Raw genomic sequence first — 25,771 nt, 5'->3', positions numbered from 1 at the left:
ATAAGTGCTGAACAAAAGATTTTTGTCTATCTCTGGTTGCTGCTGTAAAAAAGCCTGGTCTGTCAGGTACTGAAATATGAAGTAGCATGTAAATCTTGCAGCAGAGAGCAAGGAAGCGTGGCACAGGAACCCACTTTGAGCACCAAATATGCCTTAAATATTATTTATGTTCCTTCACAAATTGTACAGCTAATTCCATGCAGTCAGTGGGAAAAATGCTGTTAGCAGGTAAGAGCTTGCTTTGAAGTGTAGTGAAAGATTCCCAGTGATTTCAGGTAGGTCTGGGTCAGAGCAGAACTGGTGCAGGCTGGATATTGGAAATTGGATGTTGGATTCAGATTGGATATGAGGAAAAAATTATTCTCAGAAAGAGTGTTAATGCATTGGAGCAGGCTGTCCAGGGAAGTGGTGGAGTCACCATCCCTAGAAGTATTCAAGAAACATGGAGATGTGGCACTGAGGTTAGTGGGCATGGTGGGGATGGGTTGATGGTTGGACTCGATGATCTCAGAGGTCTTTTCCAACCTTAATGACTCTATGAAATGAAATGATCGCAGAGATGTTATAAAGCCCAACAAACCTAGTAGTTTTTCCCACCACAACTGGCCTCATTGTGGAATGCACCTCCACAGGGTGTTATGACAAAAATATAAATTTATTCAAATACATTTAGACGAGGCTGTGAAGGAAAATTCCTAGTAAAAGTAAAGATACAAATACAATCCAAAGGTATCAGGAAGTCCCTGAGCTAAGGCCAGCAAGACCTTCAGGCATACGCTACAGGAAGCAGTATGCTCATTTGATTGAGGCTTCTTCTCCTGGCGTCTGCTCCTGGTCACCTCTGAAGGAGGACACAAGGCAAGATGCACATTGGTTCTATCTCTATTCTTAACAAATTCAAACAGAAGCAAATAATCTCTTAACAAAATTGCTCATAGTTTTTCAATAGAGTAAAAGAATATATTTTCAGTGAACTGGAACAGTGCAGTGATCACTACTGGATTGATGCCTGCAAGATTGCATAGCTGATTGCAGGATGCTCTGCACTGTAGTGTCTTACATTAAATGAGGACTTCTCCTTGTGGGCGAGAAGTTATTCCAGAGTAATGCTGAAGGAACTGTTGTTTCAGAGACATTTGTCTCTCAGTAACTTCATGTGTGGACATTATTTCTGGTTAACAGTATTTTCTGCTGGACTATTCTAAAATGGCTCTCTGTTCTCAAAAATGAGTCTTTATTGATGTGTGATTCAGTAGTGACTGCCCTCTGAATTCACCTTGCCTTTAGCTTGAGAGACCTGTCAAGTATAAAGGAGCCCAAGGACAGAGGTCTATGTGGTAACAGCTGGCGCATGTTGATTTTTCATCATTTCACAATATTAATAATGTTTTGTACACAAATGGCTTTTGCTGGAGTCACTGAAAGTATTTTTGAGAAATCATGGTGTAGTAAGCAGTCTTATTTCCATTGCACAATCAGGGAAAACTGATGAACCAACACAATAAGGTACAATTTTCTGAAATGATTAGTTATCTGGGATGTTCCTTTTGGGCAAAACCTAAGTGGAGATCAGAAAGAGTCAGTTGATCTTTGAGATAATGGTGAGCATCTGCACTTGGAAGACCAGATATTATGAAGGGTCTGCTCTCAATACCCAAGAATGGAGGAGGTAACAAGGCTTTCTTTTCCCTCCTGAACATGTGGGCTTATACAATACTCATGCAGGTATTATTAGCCTCATTATTTTGTCTACAAGCAAACACAGATTTGAGGATTATCACTGATCTGCATGCTTGTCAAATATATGCAAAGAGTGGTCCTTTGCTCCAAAAACTTCTCCAAACAGCAACACATAATCACTGGGGTAAAAATGGGGCAAAGGAAAATAAGTATTATCCAGCTCCAAGATGCAGGGAGAATGATGCTACCTGCTCAGCTGCTGTTGGGCTGTAGGATCTTGCCTGCTTTAAAGAAGAGGAGGGAGCTGGCAGGAAACACAGGGCAGACTTTGCAGTGATTTGGTGAGAATTTTTCCCATTTCCCCATGTGGTAGGAGAAGTGATCTGAAAAGAGATTGTTGGAAAAAGTGGAGTTGGTGAGCTGGGCTGGCCTCATCTCCCCCACCTGCCTAGCAACTTCAGAGAAGATTTGGGAAGCAACACAAAACCATTTTCTTTCTCCTCCAGCTTTTTCCCCTTCTCCCAGGCCATAACCTGAATTGAATTTTGTCTCCTTCCTTCCAACTGTCTTTCTTCTGTTGCAACTCCAGCGGCGTATCCTGGCACTTTCTGAAATGAAGTCAGATTTTGGCACCATCCCTTCAGCTGTGATGAAAGTTACAACAGGGAGGGTAAGTGGAATTTGATAACAAAAAGCCTCATGAGGCCTTTTCATCTTTGAACCACTGGCAGTCCCAATAAAGTCTTGTTTCTGTCTCAATGTCAACATCCACAATTCTGAAAAAAAAAAGAAAAAAAGAAAATGGAATTAAAATAAATAGGAATTATCACAGCAGACCCCCTAAAAGATTTTCTTTTTACTAATTCCAACAAATTGCTTAAAACATATCTTAAACTGCCTATATTTTCAGGAATGTAAATACACTGAAGGACAGATTATACAGTCACAGCTTTTGGGGTCGGCATGTCAGAAGTCCTGAAGACAGAGTCGTAATCCTCCCCTTTGTTCTTCCTGGCTAACTATTCTTTATGTGGTCAGAGTGACCTACTGTACTGTCATTCATGTCAGCTCCTAAGTGGTTTAAGATAAGTGTCCCTTGATCACAACGGAAAGTGTGTGGAGATTTTCCAAGAAATAAGTGTTTTGAAAAACTGTCGATGGCTGGACTGTGCTGAAATTCTATGCTCAAATGTAAATATAATTTGAGCACAAAGCAATAAATTTTTTTCAAGTACCAACATAAATAACTGCTAAGAAGGAGACAAAAAATCAGACTGAACTCTAATGACCTTTGTGTATGCATATTTGATAATATAGCATCTCTAGCCAAGATTTAAAAATGGTTCAGTCTTGCATCAGAGGGTAGACTGGACCATATTTCTAAACTGTGCTTAGTATTAGACATACTCATTTATCTTCTGGATTTCACAGAAATAAAGAGTATGTACTTGCCAGAGCACATGTTTCAGAGTAAATAGTGATGGAAAAAAAATGTTGTGGTTTGTTTGCCAAAGTGCAGTATTTTCTATTAATGCATAGAGTACTCTCATAGTGGAAATGTCCAAACTGGGAGAACATCCTGTGTCAGGGAGAGCAGTGATGGGGCTGCTTAGAGAAGTTCAGAAGGTTCAACACCAACCTGGAGAGAAGGCACTGGGCTGGCAGCAGCCTTTATGCTGCTTCTTGATTGGGGTCCCTTTGCCTCTGCCCCATGCTACACCAGTGGTTGGGAACAGCCCTCATGATCACAATCTGCAATAACGGAGGTAAAGCAGAGATCAGTGAAACTACCTCCCTTGGAAAAACAACTAGAAGCACAACCTTGTAGGCTTAGGCCATACATTTTTATTGTTATCCTTCTTTGAGAGCGCTGTGCTGACTACTTGAGGTAGATCAGAAAATTGTCTATCCTCTCTTTCGCCACATGCCTCCAACTATACATGGAGCTTATATGCCTGTAGGTGAGCTAAATCCTTTATATGGACATTGACGTTGTGTCCCCTCATGGATGGCTAAAGTATTTGCCATTGTTTGCTTGAACAGTCTCTGAACACTGGGAGGAGAATATAACTCGCCCGTGCTGCACACCGTGCTTAGCACCCTTGACTCTGACTTTTAGCTTGATAGAAACTTTTGAACAGTAACTGTGAAAATGTTTTATTGGAAGCCTCTGAAAACATGCTACTTGTTGGGCTTTTGAATCTGGGGAGTTTCAGTTGTGTGTCCTCTCAGTTTGCAGAACCATGCTTGTGTCTCCTCTGTGGTCTATTCATCTCTTTCCATCTCAGAAAAAGGAGTGAAAAAGACTTTGCCACATTGCTTGAGCCATTTTTCCCCACATTTGTTTTGCCATCGAAGTGTTAGATATCTCATCATTATTCCAGAGGCAACTAAAATTCAGTATCTGTTAATAAAAATATATTGTGTGTGAATCTCATTTGCCCTAGGATAAATAGGACTGCAAAAGATTTGTTGACTTGATTTTCTTAAATAATACAAGAATCCAAGAGGATTCTTGCACAATTTTCTACTAAATATTGTTTTCATAGTGGTGGTGATAGTGATAGTTCTCTCACCATTTTACTGGTGTACTTTGCTGGCACTGCCCAGCTGGAGGGTTTTGATGACCACAGATTCTTCCCCATAGTTTCTTGGATTTCAAGTTTCTTTGCAAAAGTCTCTGATATGAGCAATGCATCCAAAATACAGTGACATCATCCCATGGTGGAAGGAGAAAAATGCTCTCAGATCTTCCTTGTTTATAATACAGGCGATAAGCCAGATTTCACCCTGGCTTACATCAAATTCAAGGATTGGTGACGTAATGTAGGTCAAGATTCAGCTGTGCAAAACCTGGAAGAGAACAGAAAAGATGACACTGACTTCCAAATGCCTTAATAAGGGCATCTTGTTTTAAAGAGTTAGTCTAAAGAAAGTACTCTTATACTAACAGTTATGACTGGGCAACTGAAAGTGTTTAAATCAAGTGGGATTTTCTATTCAAGGCACTGCTAAAGACCGTGGTTTTAAACTGCTTAATCTGGTAGCCCAGGCCTGCTCGGGAGTGTCATTTGTTAGGGAGAGGAAGATTTAAAGTGGAGGAACGTGTATAAATGGCTTAAGTCATAAAAATCAGCCCAGATAGTTCATGAGTATCTTAACAAGAAACAATAAATTATTAAAACCACAGCTATGCTTTAAGGAAGGAAGAAAGAAATAAAGAAGCTTTAATTCAGCAAGGTCCACAAAGCTTCATGCTTTCTGTAATTATCTAAGAAGACTTCAAAAGAAGATTTAATGTTCACAGCACACGCGCATGCATGCACGTGGAAACTCTCCACTAATAGGTGTTTTGAGATGCTACGATGTCACCAAGCTCCACAGAGCCCTTTAAAGAAGGGAGCTGGAAATGCTTCTTCATTACTGCTGCTGGGTTGCAACTGCAAATTCATTGTATTATAATGCCAGCTCCAATCTAGTGAGAGCTTAATTCACCTCCTTGCTTCATCTAAAATATTGAGCTCTCTGAGGAATGCTGAGACTTGAAAGGCTGGGGAGAATCTTGGTGAGGGTTGGCCAAATTTAGTCCTTTGCTCAAAATGTTCGTTTGTCCCACAGCTTTTCTCTGTGGCTGCTCAACATAGGGTAGATGCCAACTGGTATACAACTTACATTTCATCTTCACTTGATATTGATGTAGGTGTGTGGGCAAAGGTTAATTTCAGTTAATGGTAAACGCGCACATTCTGCTGCTGATCTGCTACACCAGTGCCTATCCACAAAAGGAGCATTGGTTTAGGGACTCATTTCACAGGCTTGCTTTGGAATAATGTCGATGGGTCTGAGAAGAGATTTGCCCTGACATCTTTTTTCTACAGCTTGCGGACACCATTGTCTGTAGAGCATAATCTGATTTAGCCTAATCCAGTCCTAAAGGGAACTCCCACCTAGGAAACAGGGGAACACAGGATGCTGTAAGATTTCCACCAGGTCATGGTGGTCTGTTTTGTTTTCACTCTTGCTAAAGTAAAATGAAAAAAGAAATCAAATCCAAGCTCCTCTTGGAGTGGTTGAAGGCAGAAAAGCACCTCCACAATGTCTTTCTGGTGGTGAATTACCTCCTGTATACAACAGGTCTGAAAGTTTAACCAGCAGTTGAACTCATGAGAAGTGAACACTATTAATATCTGTCTGAAACACAGGATCTTTGCAAAGAGCATCCAGTCTCCATGGCTGATGCCTTCAGAGGGCAATAAGGTCTGTGCCAACCTTTAAACCCTGAAATTGTTCCTAAACATCCAGCATACACATTGCTAAACTGGGACATCCCAGAGTACAGACACAATGCATTTTTTTCCAATTGTTAATTGTTTTTCTCCTCCCTATTCTGACTCTCTGCTTGTTTTGTCCTTGATATAATAAAGAAATCCCTAAAAGTGCCTTTTATCTCCTTCCTCTGTAAATAAGTTTGGCCCAAGGTATGTCTCCTTTGAATTGAAAAAAGATAGTATTTAGTTCTGTTTACGGTATCATGTTGATTCTGAGAAAAATATCCATAAGGAAACTTGCACAGATCAAACCCCTGGATAACGCTAAAGATCTTTATCATCAGGCTACTAACTGTTGTAGAACTAAATTCATAACTGAACATGTATTACATTAAAATTAATTCCAGAAGCAAAAATGAAAAACAAACGGCATTTTTCTTAGACATTCTATGTACTCAAATGTTAATCATTTATTCCTCATTTTTTGTTGCTTTTTTTTTTTTCCCTTCCTGTTTATCATCCAGGCTTCATTAGTGGTCAGAGACAGTCGCGAACAGGACCCTGAGGATGGTCCCAGATGAGGCTGAGAGCGCAGATTCATAAAGGAAATTAGAAAAATACCACGTTTTCTTCTGAGAGTGCTTTCTCTGGCAAGGAGTAAGAGAAAAAGCTCAGCTTCTTTCCTGAGAGCATCTCAGGTTCATAGCTCTCTGCTCCCAATACTGAGGCTTTCATAGAACCATAGAATGATAGAATGGCTTAGGTTGGAAGGGACTTAAAAATCACCTAGTTTCAAACCCCTGCCATGGGCAGGGATGCCCAGGTAGTGCATGAATCTCAAATTGTACTGAAATCATGGTATTAGGCTCCTCAGCTGAATTACTTCACACAAAGTAAATGAATCTGGCTTTTCTGGACATTTTTCCCATCTGTTGACTCAGACATTTTGGCATCTTAGATTGAAACCTGACAAATTAAGATGCATTTGCTTTGGTCTAGCAAAACCCTGAGGTATGCACTCACTTTTGGATATGTGTTGAAGTGCCATGAATGTTGCATGGTCTTGAGCACCTACTCAAAACCAGACATGTGCCAAAGTGCTGAATTGAATTCCAGCCTGATGCACTTCGGAACCAAAATTAGTTCTCCCTATATAGTTAAGAAAGGAAAGGAAGAAAGGGCTGCCCCACTACCCAAGGCAGGATGGTGGCAGCCAGCAAGGAGATGGTACTGCTGTACATATTCCTGCCCCAGTGTCCCCTCATCCCCCATTCCTATGGCTCCAGTACCTCTCCAGCATATGGCAGCCATGCAGCAAGACAGTAGTGGATGTGATCCTGCAGCTTGTCCCTCACATGTTGATGCGCTGACAGCTGGACTGGATGATCTTAGTGGTATTTTCCAATCTTGATGATTCTATGATCCTAAGTGCCCTTGACCCCGCCCAGCTTGTCTCAAAGTAGGAGAAGAGGAAGACACTGGGTGCCCGCATTTCTCCCCAAGCCCCTTTGTTTGGCTCACAGTGTTGCTTAGCAGAAAGTGATATCAACAACAAAATAAACTTTCATCAGTTCTGATGAAAAGAAAAAAGAGCCCAGTGTTTCCTCACTGAGGGCTGAGACGTCACCTGGCTGTCAGCGATACCTGGAACACGCTGCGCGTGGTGCCAGCAGATCTGATGAGGGTTTTTATTTTAATGGCAGCACTTTGAAAGAGCTGGTTGTTACAGTCATTGTACACCATGGGAATGAGGTGTGGAGTGGTTTGGGTCCTGCGTTCTGTATTTTTTTTTCACACATCCCAGCAATCTCTAAGGGGGGAAGGAGAAAGCCCTGGGTCAGTCCGAAGGGCTCTGCCTGCTGTTCCCATCATGCTCACATTGCTGACGAGATTGAGGAACTTCTGTTACACACATCTGTGTTTCACAGCATGATTAAATCAAGTGCTTTGTGCCAGCACAATTGTTACAGTACAGAGATGTGCAAAGATTAACGCATCGCGTAATAAGAGAAAGCTTAGAGCAAAGTAAGATGTAACCAGTAAAGGACGACACTGCCTCCTCTGTCCCCATTGACTAAGAGTTTGGGGTCAGATAAGGCATCCTGGACTTTTAGAAGAAAGGGCTGAGTATAGTATTGCTTGGGATAAACATCAGCTCTTCTAGAAAATTCATCCTCTTGCTGTAAAATCTGCTCCTTGGCAGAAGAACTGGAACAGTGCATCTGCTTACAGGGCAGCAGACTCCAAATATTGATACCTACTTCTTCATGTTTTCCCCACCATGAAACAAACACACACACACACACACACACACACACACACACACACACATACAAAAGCAAACTGCTGCCCTATCCACTTGGCAGAGTTGAACCACATCCTTCTGGCCTCCTGTCAGACATGCTGGCTACCACCAGCCTGGGGTAACATGGTGATGATGCGGAGCACGTTACAGCTGTGCCTTGGGACTGAAATGCTGCTATATTAAAGGAAAATTTTTTCAAGCAATATTTTCTTCCCTTAAAATAATATTCACTCAACCTATCAGTTTTGCAAACTGTTAGTGCCATAATTTTAATATGACCCTTTCTTGAGAAGTCCTGAATCACAGGACTGGTGAGATAGAGACAAGCTATCATGAGTTCTCAAATGCAGTGGAAGTCCTGCATTAACAGTGAGGGGAAATCGGGCTTTCATTTGGCCCTAGGGGGAACTGTTTGTCATTTGCATTGTTCCTTCCTTGAGGCTGGCCAAGGGATATGGGCTTCTAAGATGAGAGTCTCAAATTGCACTAGGGAAGGTTCAGATTGGTTATTAGGAAAAATTTATTCTCAGAGTGAATGGTGAGGCATTAGAACATGCTGTCCAGGGAGGTGGTGGAGTCACTGTTCCTGGAGATTTTCTAGAAGAGGGTAGATGTGGAGCTTAGGGACATGGATTAGTGGGCATGGTGGTGATGAGTTTATGGTTGGACTAGATCATCTTAGTGGTCTTTTCCAACCTTAATGATTCTATGATTCTGTGATCCTGCTTGTACTCAGTCCAGTTGAGACCCACTAGCATCATCCCCATCTTATTTTTCCTAGTGCTTTGCTACCACTGAAGTTCCTCATGACCAAGCAAAGAAGTGACTGATGCTTAGGCAGATCTTTTAGCTTTTAAACAACCCTATAAGGCACAGCTGTTATTGCTGATTTGTGGACTGTGAGGTCTCCTCACCACCTACATCACCACTGTGCAAATTCATCAATTACAGTGTCCAACAGAAACCTCTGGGCACCTGTGGGTAAGAAGTGGTGGCATTATCTACCCTAGTTCTGTGTTTCAGGGCAGCTGAGGTGACTTGAACCTTCTGGGAGCTCTGCACTGAAATGAGTTCTGTTGGTGAGTGAAATGCTTTATAGGGCAACAAATGTGCGTAAGGGCTGAGTTAAGCCTTAAATAATTAGAAAAATTCCAAACAAATCCCCCCTCTAGATTTCTTAGCTGCATCCTGCTTTTCCAAGGCTTGACATATAGAGTGCAAGTCCTGGGAGACGACACTGTTATAGAATCTTGGCCAGCACCAAGCAGGCTACCAGCATTTAACTGAAAGCAAAGCTTTCAAATAGCTCTCATAGTACGTCCCATGCAGATATCAATTTATTCATCGTGAGCCCTATTCCTTGCAACTGGCAGTGAATGCACAGCAATATTTAATAGTCCTGCACTGGTATGGGCTACAGTCTTAGACATGAGCATTTACGGTCCCAAAGTACAATGCATTATTTTATGAGGACTTACTGCTCTACAAGGATGATTTTGCAAGGCAAAGCCACTGCTTGATGCTTATCTTAAAAATGAATTGTTTTCAGCAATCATGGCTTTCCCCAGATACAGTCCCTCTTCTTTGGCCCAATTTGGCTTTCTTCAGAATTTACTTCCTCAGAAATTCTTCAGAAATGCTATCTTTAGTACTTTAGCAGAAATGAAAGCAGCATTGTTTTCATTAGTATCCTTTGCAGAAAAGTTTAAGCTTTGCTTAATAAAGGGCAAATTTTTTGAACAGCTGAAGATTGCTTTTCCCCTTTTTTAAAGTTGGAAATGCTCATGTGCTACCCTGCAATAATTGCCCTTTAAGTTCCTTATACGCACATTTGCCTCAATCAACCAGACTCGCTCAGATTCATTTTGCAGTGATACACCACAGTTTTCTCTCATGATGTGAGAAAACAGTTGTTTTCTGGGAGATAATACTTGGCCAAGCCCATAAAAGAGAATGGGGATACAAAGGAAGGGATCTGAAACTCCCACCGTTTGCCATGGAAAGTGAGCTGAATCTAGACATCTTGCTTTCAGAGTAAGTATTTGAATTATGAAGGATTACTTGGCATCTTCCTCAAACAGCATAACTTTCACAAATAAGTTAGTTCAGAAAAAAAAAATTACCCTCCACCCCCCAAATATCTAACAGTTACTTTTCCACTGGAAAACTTTTTTTTTGTGGAAAGCTCTGATGATGGCCATACTTGTGTACTTGAACCTACGCATGTGCTAAAGTGGCCTTACTGATCAGGACCTCAAAATTTTGTGTGTTGCAGAATTTATACATTTGCTCCCAGCCAAACCATACCATATAAAAGCTGGATTATTACTAGCAATATTGAAGCAACTGGCTAACAAGACATCCTGGATTCTGCATACATACTGATGCTCTTTGCAGAATAAATGCTCTGTGCTCTGATGTGGCAAATGAGGTCATTTGAGTGCACTAACTCTGGTCTCCTCTCGCTGTTCTGCCTGAAAGAGATTTGAATGTGAAAAGGTTTTGGCACTCGGGGCTCCATGGTTTGGAACAGTTTTCAAAATTGGAGGCTTAAAGGTCATTTTTTCTCAGAAGAATTAAGGAATACAACCCCTATACTAGCCATCAAAGAAACTCTTAAAATGTTTTAAGAAACACACTGGGTAGAGATGTAGCTGTTCCCAATAAACACGCGGGACCTCTGCATTGGAAGTATCTTTTATCCCTGCAGCATGACCGCGTCTGTCAGATAAGGAGAAGCAGTAAACCAGGGAGGATGTGGTCGCTGTCTTGGAAGTTGGAAAACAAACTCAAGCTTGGAAGGGTTGTTCTTTCTCCCCTAAAATTAAAACCAGTATTCCTGTTAGCTTTCTAAGCTGTCCAAACTCAGCCAATGCTCTAAGAGAGAAAAACAAGATTTCAAAAGCTATTTCACATTTGTCAGTGGTGACAACTGGCGAGGAGGTGCTGGTGAAGGTATGGGAGAGTAAGATACCCTCATGCCACTTTTATCCCCTGCCCATAATGAACTAAGGGATGTGCTTGTCCCAGGGCACTGAGGGCACCTTAGAAGAAGGGCCATGGGGTGCTCAGTTCTGGGCCAGAGGGAGATGCCTCACACCACCTGCAGTTCGCAGCAGCAAGTCCTTTAGTGGGTAGCCTGAAAAGAGCCTTTCTCACTGCAGCAGAGGCAGTAGGATCTGCTCCAAACAGCGTCATCTCACCCCTTGCTTTATACTAAAAAACCTAGTGGTTCCCACAGTCCTAGGTTTGGATTTGCATCCTTTGTCTGGCTGATGCAGAACAGGGATTTGTACTGCACTCTCCTATTTTTTGTTTTTGTAACCAGCAAGTCATGGGCATATACTTCCCTCTTTTTGCTGGCTGTTCTTTGTTCACCTTTAGGTCTAATAGAACATGTTCAGAAAATAACGCCAAGACTGGGAAAGTCCCTTGTTTGTCAGTTGGGACCCATGTGCACAGCTCTCCAGCAGCTCAGCACCAGCACCCACATCCATGTCCAATGTGAACACCGACAGCCCTTTGAGGACCCAGTTCTTATACATCCTCCTTGCTTGACAGACCTTCACTCACGCTCAGGAAGAGGTACTGCAAATAGCTCACTGCTCTTTGAGGAGTGAATTGGTGGTATAGTGAGGAAAGTGTTTCTGAAGCCCACAAACCTCCTTTTCTGTCACACACCAGCCTGTACCCCATTGGGTGGGCTGAAAGCACATTTCTGCATTCAAGCCTACCGCACATAAAGCTGGTTTTAAATTTCCTGCTCTCTAAACCATGCTGCAAAATGAATCAAAACACTTTCATTAGAGGGATGAAAATAAATCCCAGTGAGGCTGGATTTTATCATACAGATCTATCGCAGACCAGGAGACCGGGTTATGTGGGGTTCAAGAACGTGGCTATCAGCCGCAGGAGCCAAATGTGAAGCTGTGGAGAATCCATGCTGCACGCCCAGATAGTAGACTCAGCAACCAGTGCCGCCATCTAAGAGAACTACAACTGGCAGGCTCACACTCTGCCATTTGGTTTTTGGGAAACCTTAATTTTCATCAATGAAAACAGATCTGGCAGCTCATAAAAAGCGCTTTGAATTACACTGGATTTCCAGAAATAAAGCAACATTTTGGTGGTATTTCTACTTGTGATTGCCATTCAAATGCCTTGCAAATGCATGTTTGAGAAGTGGGGTGAGTTCTCTTGGCCATGTCTTTACAGCAGGGTTAGCACAAGTTCTAGCTGGGGAGCTGCTCCCAACCTTTTCCTTGCCTCCATGGAGAACATGATCCCAGTTAGCTGGTGCCCCAGCAGGATGCACTGCCTTGTGCATTGCATCTACTTTCACTTAGCTATCTGCCACCACTCCTGGCAAGATTTGGATTGTATTACTCAGCTGCTAATAACTCTCTCTTTCCCCAGTGTCCATTTGCACTGAAGAGAATGGTTCCAGTGCAGTGGGACAGCCCCATGATGATGAGCAGTGCACATTTTGTGGCCACATCAGAAGAAAGAACCATTTAATTTGGGGTTTGTGGCTGGGCTAACCTGGGGCTGACCCAACTAGCATCACAGGTAGAGATGCTGCTGCCTGCAAATAGGTTTTTCTGACCATGCAAACACTGGGTATTCACAAGAACAATTCCAAGATACAGTGCAGTGTTCCTAAGTCAGTGACTGTATTTGTTGTTTCAACAAGCATGCATACACAAATGTATACAAATGCATATTATTATGATTTGCAGCTGTCAGAACAGTTCCTATCACTGAAAGAACTAAATTTAATTACTAGTCTGGAACAAATCATGATCTTAAAAAAAAAAAGAGCAAGCTGCTTAAGTGTATCCACATTCTTTCATTATAGATCACTTGCCAAGAATAGAGGGCTGAATCCTCAGTTGTTGTAGACCGGTGTCAAATTCTGACAGCTAAATCAAGTCAAAAGAAGCTGGTTTTCCTGATGGTGCTAGCTGCAGATCTGATTCTACACATTTTCTTAGCTATTCACCAGAAAGCCATTCAAATGGAATGAGAATATCATGAAGGTGATGCTTATTAGGGGTCACATGCATCCTCCAAAACCCGTTTGCCTTGGCATCTAGATAGGGCTGAGGAGCTCTGAGTTTTATTCCTAACATTTATCCCTAAAGTTCAGCGTGACCCTGAGCATGTCCTTCAAGACTGCCAGTAATAACATTCAGACCAGGGACACCAAACTTCAGGCCACTAGGCAGAACAAAAAACACCATAGCTCAAGACAAACCATCACACGAATACAAGGCTGTTCCTGTTCTGCCTGCCCCAGCCACGCATGTTCGTAGTCTCCAGAGGTCAGAGATGGCTCAGGTTGATGGTTCCATGCACTTCCACAGATCTCTACCTTAAATGCATCCCCTCTCATCAACACTTTAGATGACCAATTCTGGGGCTATCTTTGCATTTGGAGGTGACATCTCCCCAAGACTACAGGGAGATGCTCCAGCGTTCATCCTCGAGATGCTCTGCACACCACTGGCAATGGACAAGGCAGAGTTTGCAGCCTGCTTTTACCAACTGTGAGCCCTCAGCCTCGGCTGTCCTCACTGTGTGTTTGTACAAAGCTTCGTGCACTGAGGCCCTGCTTTAAAACCAGCAATAAATAATGGCAGAACAGGACAGGGTGTTAAACCCACTGATGGCATCTGAGTCATCACTTCTCATGGCATGACCTTGGAGGTAGGCTGTTAAGCCTGAAAAAAAAACATTTAGAAAAATAATTTTAAAAAGTCTCTCAAGTCCAGTGTCTTGCTCCAGTGACAGCAAAAAGGGTAACAGGAGATTGTTGTTTTAGCACTGCGCAGCCTTTTGAGATCTTGTTTTTGTTTTCATGCAATGAGCAGGACTTTATTGGCTTGTTTTTGCGTGCACACACAAAGTCTTTCATCAGTGAGTGTTTCGGTAACGGGCCCCTGGATATCAGTAACATTGACACATTCATACAATATCCCGCTCCGTGATTTGCGGTGCTCCTATGGCTCAGCCCTATTAATGTATGAGTGACTCTTTTCATTACCTTGCCATAGATCAAGTGCTGGCCTCTAATTTTGACTGATGATTCAAATACATCTGGTTTTCCTAACTTGAGCCCATTCAGCTCCTCCAGCTAGTGCTAAATGATGTTGTTTGCCAGAGAAGAATAAACTATTTTGGAGAGAAGCACAAAAGGTACTTTGATGGCTGAGCTGCGGTCCGAGCTGGGAGCGAACGTGGCTGTGCCTGAAAGGGGGAACTCAATGGGGAGAAAATCTGCTTGTGTGAATTTTTCTCTGGGACCGTTAATGTTTTGCTGGGGAGCAGACAACCTTCACATGAAGAAAATCAACAACAGTCCCATTTATAACCTAGGATGATGATGAGAGCTTCATTTTCTGCATCCAGTGAAAGGTCTCTCTATCTGCTGGGATCTCCCCAGACATTCGGTGACAAATGCACCCCAATGTGATGCCAGGGACTGCATTTTTCTTCCTCTTCTGACATACCACATCCTAAATTTAATTGCTTTAATTTGTTAACATTATTTTATACTTGACAAGCATCCATTCTAAGGTTCTCACTGAGCCATGGCAGCTCACTCTCCACCTTCACACCAGTGAGAAACTGAGAGACCCCTGTTGAAGTCTGCTGCAGTGCAGCGACTGCTGCACCTACTTGAACTAACCTATATATTTGCTTTAAATAGGAATAGAACAAAATTCAGGAACAAACTCAAATAGGAAAAAATATGCTTTACTTCCTCCAGAGGAGCCCCAGCCATCAGAGAACAGAGGTGTGTACCGTACTGTGTCTGCTCTCTCCAGTACCATGTAGTTTGAAGGCTCTCCTCCACACTAGAGCAGTTGTATCCCGAAGAGCTGAAATGAGCCCTTGTCACCCTCCACACTGCCCCTCGAGATGGGAAAATGAATATTCATTTTCTGTAAGCCAAAGGAAGGAATGGAGCATGGGTTTCCTGACTCCTGAGAAGGGGTCCAGCAGCTGCACAAAGGATGGGCAGCAAGGCTAGAGGAGGAAAGGTGACTTTTCAAAGGGAGTGTTCCCATCCATGTTTTAGAGATCAGGTTTCAGCGGGTGTGTGGAGGGCACAGTTCTGCATGCCACCTGTTGTGGTTTAACCTGGCAGCCGCTCAGCACCGCAGGGTCATTTGCTCACTCCACCTCCAGTGGGATGAGGGAGAGAATTGGGAAAAAAAAAAAAAAAGAAAAAAAAAACATAGTGGAACTTCTGGTTTGAGATTAAAAACTATTTACTAAGACAGAAAAGGAACAGCTGCACAACTTTCTTGTGCTGAGGGCTCCAGGCCTGGTTAGTTAGGTGCTGGAAATGGGGTACTCACCATGAACTGGATGTGCAGCTGTCTTGAGAGGCTGAGCAGTCAGCCTAGGTAGCCTAAATTAAAACTGAGCTGGCCACAGTTGTGCACATTTTATTTCCTGCAACGTCCAAGTGAAAGTGGCTCTGTGCAGCATCCCTGTACAGGGTCAGAGGGCCAAGCTTTAGTGACATTCAGTGTCAGCTCTCTGGGATCATGCTTGAGCAGCACAGTCACACATCGGAGCAGGCTTTGCATTCATTCTCAGTGTGAAAGCATCCTGATAGCCACAGCTTTTCTAGGAGGATTTTTGGTGTATCTTTTAGCTAAGATGAATGTATTTCTCTCTCTCTCTCTCTCTGTCAAAAAACAAACAAAAAAACAAAACAAAACAAAACAAAAAAAACCTGCTTAGCCAAAAAACAAAAACAAAAACAAAAAAACCTTCAGGAATACAAAGGCCAAGAAAAATCTGGACTTGCAACCCTAAAAACTTCATATGATGAAAGCTTTACCCTATTCAGCTTACCATTGGGCTCAGAGAGACAGCATTTTGTACTGGGACCCTTGCAAGGTTCTTGCCTAAATGCTTAATGAGCTATAGAGGAGCTTAAACTACCCAAAGACTTTCAGGATTTACAAGGATGCTGAGGGGAAATCTTTGGTACTTAGGTAGTTACATGCCTGACTACCTCTAAAAATCCACTGCTCTGCTTGCAGTTACAGAGAGCAGCTCCAGCCCCTTCATGCCCTGCATTGCCACTGGGGTGCAGGCACTGTGCAATGTCTTAGCCCTTGCTACCCATGGCAAAGCCTCCAACACCTGTGAGAACAGAATTCTTGCCCAGCTCAAGGCATTGGCTTGAGGTGTGGCCAAAACCAGGAGAACATACAGAATAAAAGGAGCTAGGAGTTTCCCTATAGAAGAATAGTCTTTGCAAGGTCAGACTGGCATTAAATCCAATAAGCAATAAAAGTATTCGCTCGCTGGAAGCTAAACCCACTCCCTCTAATTGTCCACTAGAGGGTTTCTTGTACTTTCCACTGAAACACTTGACAGAGATCTTACAGAGGGGGTTCAGGGCCCCCAGATTCGGGATGCCAGCCCTGGGCAATGGCAGATGCTGGGACAGTTCAGGTGCCAAGGACCACCAGAGGATGGCTCCCAAAGGTGGGGCTGGTGCTTGTGAACATGTACCCAGGCTTACCTGTGAGCTTCGCTGATGGCAAGAGCAAGTGCAGGCCCATCTCACAAGTGCTTAGTCTGGAAGTCCTTCATTAAGATCCACAGGAGAAGCATAGCTTTCACATCTATCCAGCAGAAGGAGTGGTGTGTGTCCAGTTATCTGCCACATTTGGCACTGCCTTTAATGGCCGTGCCTCCCACTGAGTCCACCACCACACTGAAAAGCTTTGTGGTTAGACTCTGTACAAACCTAAGTGAAACAGCAAAACTGAGTTGTTCTGAGAACTGCAATAAATTGATTTGCGTGTTCTTTTCTTTCGTGACTGCTATTAGGAGAATTATGAGGACCAGGGACTGAGCATTTCAAGATACAAGTTAAGCTTTTGCATCATTATAATGTAGGCCAGTTGGTAGTCAGGTTTCTCAGGGTACACTCTGGCCATCCTGCAGCTGCTTCTACTGCTGCCACTGCATTTGCACACATTTCACTGCTTGAGCAGTAGAGTGGGAGAGGATAGCAAACGATCCGGTGAAAACTTCAGCATTCATTTTTGGATTTTACACCATAAAGATATCCTTTTGTGGAATACTGAGGAATATTTTTTTGGTAAGTTTTGCTTTCTTGTGGCAGTTATTTTTGTATTGTCACTCAGTCCTGGCGTTCTACTGCCCCTGCCTTGCAGCACAGCGAGGAGCCAAGCTTTCTGTTCCTATTTTCTGGTTCTCCCTAAAGCCTAGCCATGCTCACACTGTGAAGGAATCATAGAATATCCCGAGTTGGAAGAGATGTATGAGGGTCATTGAGTCCAACTCCTGGCTCCACAGAGAACCACCCAAAAAATAAACCATATAGAATCATAGAATCATAGAATCATAGAATTAGCTAGGTTGGAAAAGACCTACAAGATCATCTAGTCCAACCATCCACCTACCACCAACAACCCCACTAAACCATGTCTCCCAACGCTATATCTAAACGTTTCTTGAACACCTCCAGGGACGGTGACTCAACCACCTCCCTGGGCAGCCTGTTCCAGTGTCTGACCACTCTTTCAGAAAAGTAGTATTTCCGAATGTCCAGCCTAAATCTCCCCTGGCGCAACTTGAAGCCATTCCCCCTCGTCCTGTCACTAGTTACAAGAGAGAAGAGGCTGACCCCCAGCTCACTCATATGACTGAGAGAAGATGAGACTCTTCTCCAAATATGCCATCAGGTCCCACTGCAGAGCCAGAGAGAAGGAAGAGTGAAATGGCCAATTTGAGCTTGTGCTGGGATGACTATTTAGGAGATGTCATTGTTCAGATTAATTCTTTGTTGCTGCTGGACTTATAGGCGCCAGTCATGCACATTTCAATTACTTCATGGTCATGAGGGCTTGACAGGTAGAGGGATGGGTATGGGAAACAGTGCTGTAAAGTACATCAGTGGATATTTTTACCAGTGTCGTAGGTACAGGGTGGCAGAGTGCTGTACTGAAAGCTTTATTAGCTCCCATGTATACACCCATAGACTCTCTCCATCTATCAGGAGTGTGAGCATTTTAATCTCCAAGCACTTAAGAAGCATGTCAGCATCACTTTCTCCTTTAACCAGCAACAGAACAGAGCTAGAAGAAGGTGACGTGTTTTTCTTCAGGCCATCCAGCGGGCTGTTGACAAAGGTTGAGCAGCCCTGGCAATCACAAGATGAAAATACTATGAGTTAAATGAGGTATTTTGAATGTGGTAGTTTATTTAATGAAAACTTGCAATTGAAAACAATTTAGATGGGAGAAGAATCAGAAAAAAAATAACATTTCCTCAAAAAGGTTAAGTAAAATATTTTGATTTTTTGAAAAATAAGCAACAAATATGAATGTCTAGTTTTCTCCCAGTGCAATCTGGGAAACCTGAGGCTTTATTTCACAGCAGAGTATTTCTGATGACACATTTTATCAGCGCGATGGTGAATTTGGGCACTTTGGCTTTGCCCAGTGGCAGAGCCCCACTCACAAGGACTTGCTGGCAGCACAACAAGGTGTGAGCCCATCCACAAAATGCTGCACTGGCAAAACCCCAAGCCCGGGCTGCATCTACACTGGGAGCACTTTGCCTATATGACTATGCCATTATCATCAGACTTGTTTGTAAAATGTCTAGCCGACACTGGGCGCGAGGGTCAGATTTTCAAAGCATGTAGTGCTCGTAATTGGAGCCAGATTTCTGGAGGAGCCCGGCTCCCATCTAAACACCTCCAGAGAGTGACGGGGTTGTCTCCCCTGGCTGTTTCCACTGCGGGAAATGAGAGCTGCTACAGGCTGACTCCAGACCTAGATAAATAATAATGAATGAAAGTAATTATAGGGGGTGAATTTGCAAATATTTAAAGTTTCAAAGCATTAATTTTTTTAATTAAATAATGAATTTTGTTAATTAAATAATGTTCATAATACAACGTTGGCCTGACCTGGAGGTTAATGTGAAATCACCAACATGGGTGAAAATCTCTCTCCTTCCAAATTCCCTGGGGTAAATAAAACTTTTTCAGATTTCATCTGGCTTTGTAAGCTGAACCGATTGAACTGAAACTTTTCTGTGGGGTACATTCATCCCTCCTGTATGCCTCAAGACAAACCAGCAGCCATCAAGAAATTATAGAGCCTGCACAGAGTATGGATTCAAAAGTTTGTCATTCTTAACAGCTTTGATCAATTCCTTTCTTGCCTGCTTAACATGGGGAAATATAGCAATGCCGATTTATAGGGAACCCTTGTTAGGATGTTGGAAAACCTAGTTACTAATGCAGAAAAAAAACAACAAAAGGAGCAATCTCTCAATATATAAAGTAACTGCATTTAAATAGTACCAGAGTAATTCTATGGCTCTAGTTTAATTTGTCTGGTTTTCTACAGACTTTTCCATATTCAGTGAGAGACAGATACCATAGTGCCATGGTCTAAGGAAAGCTTAGCAGCAATCTTAGAAAACTCTGTTTAATTTGATTATGGATGTCACTAGATTCAGTAATATTTACATGATTTTGTTTGTAAGTCCAGAATTATACTTTCTCTTTAGTGCCTTAAAGGGAATGATTTAAAATTAAGAAAAGTGTTTTAAAGACAGGAATAGTGCGATGCCTCTAGAGAAGGGCTTGGGATGGAAAGTCCCAACTCCAGCGCAGTCATCTTGGGTCACTGTTGTGGAACTAGATTTTTTAAACTACAGATAATACGCCTAAGCCTTCATAATCTTTTTTAAACCTGATCCAAGATTTTGTGCTTCAAATTCTCACCTGTAATCCCTTATTTCAAAGGGCTGATGTGGTGATAAACACATTAAAAACTGGGAAATGACTAGACATTGCTGTATTGCGAGAGATGTGTTGGTTCACAACTCAGAAAACCACTAACAGCACAGACACTCAGTTAGTGGCACAGTGTTCACTCTCAGATATCCCAATTTTGCCTATGGAGGCTGACCATTTCCAACAGTGAATGTGAGCTCCCATCTCACTTCTCCAGGCTGTGAAGTGTGTACCATGAGATGCGCGTCATGCTGACCATCCTCTGCCCATCCAGACCTCCTGCAGATTGAAGCATGCTTGAAAATCAGATCTCAAATGCCCCCAAGAAATAAGAAAGGGAGTGTATACTTAAATCTTTGCTTAAAATTTTGGAGAGAAAGCCTGGCTCCGTCTCTAGCCTCTTTATACTATTTGGAAAAGTTGGAGTGTTTTGAAGCCCCTCTGATTTCTGCATGAGTATGTTACTTTTGAAGTCCAAACTGGTGTCATTGAGCAGTACAGTGCTAAGTTTGGGCACTCGCACTTTTCTTTCCCTAGGGCTCCTTGTACAACATTTGACTGAAATGAGCTCTGCAACAGATGATGTGAAGCTCACCCATTTGGTGTTTAAAGTCAGTGGAATTCCCTGTCCGAACCTCTTGAAGAGAATCCAGATAAGAAGTAGCTTCTGATAGCCTGTGACTGCATGACCCTTATCATTCTCCTCTAAACACTCATCAGATTTTCTGTGCAGCTTTGGTCTGGCAGGGTTTGTATCTGAATATAGTATTTTAGGTCACACTGCAAGCTTGATATCACAGTCCTGCAGAGGAATCAAAGACCACACTGTCTAATTGCAACCTTGTTCAACCACTAAATAGTGTTCTGTGGATCAAAAGCCTATCTTTAGTCCTTCCCAAAAAACACTGGGCCTTTGCCAGGAGGGGAAAATGCTGGGAAGATAAACAGAACTGAAGAACAAAAAATGGCAAGATTCAGAGACGATATTTTCCAATAGACAGCCTGTAATTTGCCATGGATGTGGTAATTTAGCCAAAATAATTGAATTCTGTGAGTTTCCAAAGGGTTTCCATTAATTCTGCTGGCGCATTTAGGTTGGGTGGTTGGTAATGTGATATGAAATCTTTCATCTCGGGTTTGCTGCTCTGAACACCACCCCAGTCATCACTGATCATAAGCATCACCCAGTCATAAACATCACAGTTGTTCCCCTCGGGTGGCTTTTTCAGCAGTATATGTGAAATACATGAAATTTTCTCATTCCCCAAGTGGAGGAGCATGCTTTCCACATCCAAGAACACCACTGGGAACTGGTAATCTCACTGGATTTCATCTTACCCACCCACTCTTTGAGAGTCTTAGTCAAAATGGATGGGAGCAGCGCATACGTTCAATGGATTCTAATGGAAAGCTTTCTGCTGAGTGGACAGACAGCTTCCCAGCTGCTTCTTAAGGGAAAACAGGAAACAATGGCATCCCAAGAAACTGAAAATTTTTAGTAGTTGGAAAAATGGAATATAAGGCTGGAAGAGAGCTTGAGAAGGCTTTTCATCCTTTCCCTGCCCCGAGAGAAGATCATTTAGACCTATCCAACCCATTACAGAGATGTGCGCATTCTCATGATGGACATTGCATGACTTGCCCAAACTCAGTCACTGGCCTCTTCTGGCCTTCTGGTTAGAAAGAATTTTTTTAATATCTAAATGAAATCTTGCAGTGTCAGCAACACTGTTCTTGTGCCTAGGGAGACACAGACAGTGGTTTATTGCTTTCCTCAGGTTGTGTTTTTTCAGTCTGAGGTGAACTGATAATGATGGGAAATGATTTGCTACACTCCTGTGTGTGTAATGTCTTCCTGGACCACAGGCATGGTTGCACTACTTCTGTGAGTTAATGTAATCAATATGGGAGCTCATTAACATGAAATAGAATTAACAATTCCACTTGATACTTAAAATTACAGACTCCATGGAGATGGAGTCTCTGACATCTTCAGTTTTCCCTGATGTCATTCTCCAGTTTTTCCTCTCATTTTCACATGTGATTTTGTCTATCCCACAAAGACTTGGGAACTTGCCATCTCACTGGCTAACAGTCACAGTTACCAACCATCCTTTTATGTCAAATTGTTTTATTAATGAGCGTAATTAAACCAGACTGCTGCCAGCCCCCCCTTAGTGTTGCTAGAGACTTGCAGGTCTCATAGACTATACCATGTCCCTTACTAACCTAGGCTCCAATTAAAGAGGAGATTCACTTACGAATTCTCTGGCACTCACGCATCTCATTGGGCATTTTCAAGCTTACTTCTTACTCATGATTAGGAGAATATAACACACACATCTCCTGCAGCACAGAGAGCCAGAGCAGGTTCCTAGGCTTTGTTTTGTTTGTTTGTTTTTCCTTTATTAAAGGAACAAATTATTTTTATGGTCACTAATTAAATGCCAGATGATCTTTGCTGGGTACCACAAAGAGAGTGAGTGAAAGCGTGATCTTTTAGTTACTTATTGCAATAATTTTTACACTTCTGAAGGTCAAAGGAACCAAAATCACTGCTGTTTGCATTAAGTAGCTGTTTAAAGTGGCTTCATATGGAAATAAAGGGCTATATAAAATTCTGGATTATGGAGACTTTTGCTCAGTGTGTTGCAAGAGATGAATAGAAGGAAGAGATGAGATATATATATCTCTTGTATGTAGCCCTGGAATCTTTGTGTGAGATGTGGACCCATTGGAGCAAATAGGAAATTTCTCAGCGCCATCAATAATCTGCAAGTGATGGTGATATGTTCAATTCACACCTTTAATTGTCATGAAATAGGGATCACATTCACATTATTTTCCCTGTTTGAAACATAGTAAAATTGCACCCTTTGGCTTGAACCATCCCTAAAGCCAGAATTTTGCAGCTGATTTTTTTCCAAATTGTCATTTGTTGCAGAGGAAGAGTTAAGTGCTGTGGGCTGCCCACAGAGAGTGCAGAGGGATGCAGGAGCAGAAACTGGAGATTGAGATCCCATTAAGGTGGGATCAACGAAGAAATAAGAAGACAGCAAGAAAGAGGTGTATTTAAAACAAAACAGCCCTCCTCTTCTCTAGGAACACCTCTTCTTGCCCATCTGCTGCTGTGCAATTTTTTTACTCCTGTGTCGATGAGGGGGAGGTCCCCATTTGTGCTTCATTGCCCTTTCCAATCTCTGTGCCACATCCTCCTCCCAGCCCAACATGACTATAGACTATGACCTAAGAAACACACAGGTGTTTAAAGGAAAAATACAGACCACCCCAGGGCTGGAAAGGCCCAGACATGTCTTGTTGCTTTCCAGTTTCACCATGAAACACCGTTGCTCACCTTACGTGACTTTCTCTGCTGTGTGCAAAAGGAGAATCAGGGCCAACCTCTCAGCCCAGTGCATCCCTCTGCAATGTTATCTGCTTTTTTCTTGCCTTTATCAGCTTGACCAAATGAAGTTCCCAGCAAGAGCATGGCACCATCTGTAGGAGCAGACGCTATTGTTCTCTGGGCTGAGACCTGCTGGCTATTTAAATAAAACAACTTGTTATATGTGACTTCCTACTCTGCAGCCTGCTGGTAATTTTGAATTGCTGTCAGAACATACTGTCCCCACAATCACTTCCCTCCTGCTGGGACGTCTTTTCCTGTGTTTACCCATGTCTTTTAAGTAATACTTAGAGCCAAGCATCCATGCTGTGACAGAAACACATATTTTAATGGTTTAGCTTCTGTAACACTAGAAGCACTCAGCAGAAAGGAGAGAGATCATTAAATTACAGTGACATGCCTGCAAATTTTGCTTTGAAACTACAAAGACGGAAGAGAAAGTCATTTTGATAAGGACATGCTCAAATTGAGCAATTTGCCTTCATCCTGTTAAGAGAATTTTGCTGCACTTGGAGGAAGACCTGCAGAGCTAAGCCTAGCGAGAGGGTCCCTGGGCTGCAGGAAATCTGTATCATCTGGGAATGAAGTGAGACGCTGAAATATCTGAAGAGTCCTTAATGTGATATAGCCATTGATGTAACTGTAGGATATTCAGAGATGATGCAGTCATGGAGTGGATTCTGATAATGGTGGAGTCGTTCCTGTGACACCAAAGACCACACCCATCCCTATCAAGTTTCACAGTCTTGATGAGTCAGAAGTATCAGCCCATGTAGCATACCACAGAAACCTTCCCCTCTCAGAATCCCATTAAGGATCTGTCTGCAAATAGATACAGGGCAATAAGCTTTTAAAAATGTGGATCATTAGGAAATGTATATGGGAGTTTCTGCCACAGACTTTAGGGCAGCCGTAAGCTCCATCTCTCTTGCTATGTGCCGAAAAAATACACAAGTAACTGCCGCTGCCCTTGGAAATTCCCTGCACAGAGGGACTGGAGCAGGTGGTTTTGCACAGGCATTGGATCTATGCAACTGCACTTTGATCCTCAGGGGAATACAAATGAATCAGTGGCCAAACACTGCTTTTATTTCTCCCTTGTTGGGGGCAAGGAGTGGCAAAAATCTGTTCTTTCAGTGTTGGTGACTGAAATCCTTCACACCATGCTGTGTATCACAGTCACAGAACTATGCATTTTAATGTAAGTGGTAACCAGAGCAATTTGTTGTTTCCTTTAGACTGAACCTATATGTACATATGAAACTGAACTTCAAAGCCAGCAGTAATACAATGCTCAATAAAACTTACGCAGACATGGAGCTTAATATGACATGGATCAAGCAGTAAAACAGCAACATGGGGTCTGTAAGTAGCTTTTTAAAAATAGAACTATATAAAATTAAAGCTGAAGCATACTTTATCCCCTTACTGGAAAAGCAAGGAACTACTGACTGTACTATGATAAAACTAAATTGCATTGGCCCATGACCTTATCGAGTGAATTGTAGAATCATAGAATCATTAAGGTTGGAAAGACCACTCAGATTATCTAGTCCAACTGTCAACCCACCCCCACCGCATGTTTTTGTTAATGATGGGCTACAACTGGAAACATACGACAGTTGCTACTGTTTTAACAATTGGTAGAAGCAAATGCATAGAAAGTCATTGTTGTGGTTTGTTTTTTTCTTTCTTTCTTTTTTTTCTTCTAACACTTAAATGTGATTTCTGATAATCATCATGATGTAATTCCAGTAAAGATTTTCTTTTGTCGTTGTGCTTTTCTCCTTTCCAGGGGATTATTTTTGTTTCACATCCCAATTTCAGCAGCTCCCTTCTGATCTTGGCTCTCCATCAGCCATGCTGAGGGCTCTGGGCTCAAGGAGTTGTGAAGTAATTCTATATCCCCTGAGGCTTCAGTGAGGAAATAGTCACAGATTTATTGGGCTTTAAGGGAGATTGGGAGGAAACCAGATGAAGGCACCCTGCATCCTGGATTAAATTCAAAAGAAATCAATGTGTTATTTTATATTAAAGATGTCACTTAGAAAAGTTATTTTGGAATAAAAGTAAGATGGAGAGTTGGATAAAAAAAAGTAAATAACAAAATAGATTCTTACATGTAAAATTCGGCATAAATTTTCTATCTACAGGTGGAGAGCTTTCTGTCTCTTCTGACCACATACACTTTTACTATGAAAATACAAAGTCTAATTAAAGTCTTGTATTTATAACTTTTCATGCTGACTTTATTTCTAACCTGAAGAAGAGATAATCTTTATGTCAATGAATATTTCAGC

The 25,771-nt window shown here is 42.3% G+C and overlaps 1 long non-coding RNA gene across 1 annotated transcript; it reads left to right on the top strand.

Moving 5' to 3' along the window:
- On the top strand, positions 1 to 25,140 carry LOC110399003. The gene is made up of 3 exons (XR_002438810.1): positions 1 to 228; positions 2,270 to 2,350; positions 24,710 to 25,140. It is a non-coding gene; the product is annotated as an uncharacterized LOC110399003 (long non-coding RNA).

The sequence above is a fragment of the Numida meleagris genome, chromosome 4 (assembly GCF_002078875.1).
Source record: "Numida meleagris isolate 19003 breed g44 Domestic line chromosome 4, NumMel1.0, whole genome shotgun sequence".
NCBI lineage: Eukaryota > Metazoa > Chordata > Aves > Galliformes > Numididae > Numida > Numida meleagris.
The sequence above is the reverse complement of the archived record's forward strand: the minus strand, read 5'-3'. Positions and strand labels throughout refer to the sequence as shown.